The sequence below is a fragment of the Olea europaea genome, unplaced genomic scaffold (genome assembly GCF_002742605.1).
Source record: "Olea europaea var. sylvestris unplaced genomic scaffold, O_europaea_v1 scaffold4768, whole genome shotgun sequence".
Classification (NCBI taxonomy): domain Eukaryota; kingdom Viridiplantae; phylum Streptophyta; class Magnoliopsida; order Lamiales; family Oleaceae; genus Olea; species Olea europaea.
In genome coordinates, this window is record NW_019263081.1 from 61,477 (window position 1) to 65,159 (window position 3,683).

The 3,683-nt window shown below is 35.3% G+C and overlaps 1 long non-coding RNA gene across 1 annotated transcript; it reads left to right on the forward strand.

Moving 5' to 3' along the window:
* Positions 1 to 2,370: 2,370 nt before the first annotated feature.
* LOC111388248 lies at positions 2,371 to 2,937 on the forward strand. Its single transcript, XR_002701537.1, has 2 exons — positions 2,371 to 2,447; positions 2,539 to 2,937. It is a non-coding gene; the product is annotated as an uncharacterized LOC111388248 (long non-coding RNA).
* The last annotated feature ends 746 nt before the right edge of the window (positions 2,938 to 3,683 follow it).

Here is a 3,683-nt window from a genome sequence, read left to right on the forward strand (position 1 = left end):
ATTCAATTTCATAATTATCTCAAAGATTACACACGTGATAAATTTTATTCCTAAAATTTATTGCACGTATGTTAATCATGCAGTGATCTAAACCTATTGCGAGCTTTCCAGCACTACAACAAGCAACCATATATTTAATTGGTGATCAAACAATCAAATAATGAAATTAAGCATACAAGATTAATCAATAATTGCAAGAATTCAACTAAGCCATGTGTACCGAATTAAAAATAAATAACAACGGGTTTCATCTTCATCCAATACATGAGAAAAATTAGTTTAGCATATTGTTGGGATTAAACACGTAAAATTGGAAAGACATCACCGAAAAATTGACTGAACGTAATTAAATCTCCACTTTTTTTTCGCTTCCGAACGTGTATGTGTGTCTCTTCCCAAGGAGCCACCTTGTTTACTCCAACGACACCGCCAATTTGTTTCTAATTTTCAGTTGGTTGTCTTCTTCTATGTATATAACATTCCCAAAGTGGCTACTTTTATCGACTCCAAAAAGGGACCAATTTTCTCTTCAACTAGGCTGTCGTTTTCTGTGTATGTATGATCAATTCCCGGGCAGCCGCATTGTTTGACCTCCAAAACAAAATTTAATTGTTCTATAATTCTCACCCAATTGCCGTGTCTTCTATATCTAACTTCAGCTGCTTTTTTCTGTGGTTCTCTTTTCTCTCCAATTGTCCCAATTGAAGTGAAATTCCAATTGTTATCCCCTCCCCCCCCCCCCCCCCCCCGTCCTTTCTTTCTATCGGTCCCTTTCAGCAATCCCCTCTTCCTTTGAGTTAGGATTAGGATTTCGATTAGCCTTTAAGCATTATTTATCTAGATGAAATTTTGACTAATCTTAATAAAACCTTCTTATTGCTCAGTGGGGCACCTTACGAGGACTCTTTTATTTGTACTTGGTTGACCAATGGTTCTCTCTTTTTCTTATGTAAAAAAACCACTCGTATATCGGAAACATTTCAAAACAATCCTTAGACTTCTACAGATGCTTCATTGGCTTCTTATTCATCTAAAAGAGTGTGGGATAATGAAATAGATCGGTCTTCCTGCTTCATTAGTACAAGATTCCCATCATCGCTTCTTCCGTTCTTTGGCGATGCCCAAGATCGCAATGAATTCCACCTTTACTCTTAATGCAACCACTGATTGACCAGAGACCTAAAAGCTCAAAAACAGAGGAAGGGCCGAAAAGTAGCCTTAATCTTATATAAGATACCAATGGAAGCTCCTGCTCAAGAGTTCAAACAGACAAAAGAGAGTCCTGCTACTGTAAAAAGTCCACCTGGAATGTAAGCAAATAAATCATGTTTATTGCTCAACTGTACTTTGGCTATCTTACGTAGAGCTGGCAGCCACTTTTCTTTTTCTTAAAAGTAAAAGAACAATATATATATTGGATAATCAGTTTTTCAAAATTAGAAAGTAAATGCATTTTTCTTTTTCTTGTTTATCTTTTTTTTTTTTTTAAACAATTTTTCAAAATGACAAAAAAAATGCATTTTTAGCAATCTCAAAATGGATACTCAAAACACAAAATCCAAAATGAATTCACAACTTATAACTAAAAACTAAAACACGAAGAGAATAGCCCCTTAATGTTTGATGAAAGGACAAATGATTCGCCAGTTATCCTTTTATACTCCTTCAAGACACATTAATTCCTGACTTCTCGTTCGGTCTTTGTTCTGATCCGCAATCATGGAAATTTTCAAACTTGATAGGAAATATTACATCTTGCGTATTGCATATGAAATGACATTTGAGGTCCAGTCATGCTGCAACAAGCTCGTGTTCTGCAGCTAGATTATGTGAAGCATGTTTGGAAGACTTGAGTTGCAAAAGAAACAACTTTTGTTTTCTATTTGCTATTAGTGCTTAGGCATCACTCACAATGATGAACTGCGTTTCTCTTGCCTAAGCTGCAATGCGTGATAATTTTTTCTTCTTTTTTGCATGACAATAAAATCTGTACAAGATGGGTTTAACGATTTAACTAAGTAATTCATCATCAATCATTAGTTTGATGTCGACAAAATTGATAATCAATCAACATTTTCATATTTTACATGCAGAAATTAGATGCTTATGTAAAGCAAGTTTTCTTTGTAACTTTATATCATCTACATCATACAGTCCTTCTCCCTTTGGGTGATAATCAAGCTGTATTATGAATCACCATTATGTCAAAATCTTGTTTGAGGTGTCTAAACTTGGATGACTTTTTCTCTTCTTTCGTCTTGGGGAGGTGGAGATGGAGAGTCCCTTAACTTTTTTTTGGACGTATGATTCGAATCAATATGGTGATTATATATATATAATTTTTTTTAATTTTATTTATTTATTTATTTATTTTTCCCTTTGCAGGCTGAGAGTGCTATTGCGGCTCTTAACTGCAGTGGTGCAGTCTTAGGATCACTGCCGATAAGGTTGATTTCCGCTGTTTATTACTGGATCCATTCACTATATGCTTCTTTTATCGTAAAGTGCCTAATCTCTTGATCATTTGCATTTTTGCAGGGTAAGCCCGTCGAAGACCCCTGTTCGACCACGATCACCTTGCCAATCCATGCACTGAACTGCTTGTGGAGTTTCTCTTGAACTGGTCTTCTGATCAAGCACTCTCCTTGAGTACGTACATAAATAGATACCAGTACTTTGTGGTATTTATGTTTTTATTTTCTCCGTTGCATCTCAGCTGGGACGGTTTCATCTGCAAGGGATAATTATGGTCGCCTTTTTAGCTTGTAGAGTAGGATCCTTTTTGAGGCTTAAACTTGGTTATGCAATTATGTTGAGTACTGGAAAGGCAGTGCCTCGAAGTAATATACTGTTCCTTGCTTCCAACTTCTTAAGTTAAAAATTTAGTTGCAAATTTCTGTCTTTTCTATGCCAAGTCATTTGTTATGAATGTCTCTATTTTCTTCTTTTTACCGGGTTTATGTTGCTGGGGGCATGGTTGATTTATTGAGTATTGAGAAATGATTTTGTGACGATGGATTGATTTTCTGCACATCCTTTTTTTCTCTGATATGGCGGTCCAAGGTTGATACATATGGCATACGTATTGGAGTTGACTGATCTACCGGTTTTTTTTTTAGTATAATCTGTTTGTAAACTTCGGAGTTGAAATTTTTGATGTTTACTGGTGGGCTGTTTAGTAAAAGTATGTTTATTTGACTCAGGTTTTTAGGGTAGATAGCCTTTTTTAACTTGAAAACATCGTATGCTAATGCAACAGAAGTCCCGAAAATCACAAACTACTGAAAGTAATGTGGCATAACAATGGCTATAATTATACTTTTCTTGCTCTGTTGAACAAGATTAATTATTTTGAGAGTGAACCATCTGGCATCTTAGACAAACTCGGTCATCGCAACTCCCTGTTATAGAACTTTTTTGGTCCAGACGGGGCCAGCCTCCAATTGAGGATTCTTATTTGTATATAAAAAATATACGTAATGGATTACATAATATAATGTGGAGGGAAAAGATTTAATGAAAAAGTTGATTGTATTTTAAACTGACAAATGGTAAAGTGCTATATGATATTATGTGATCCATTATGTAAATCTTTATGTACGTGTAGCCAGATAGGAGCGGACTTAGACAGTTTGAACTGTGGGGTCAAAAATGAATTTTTTTTTCGAACAACGTATTATTAA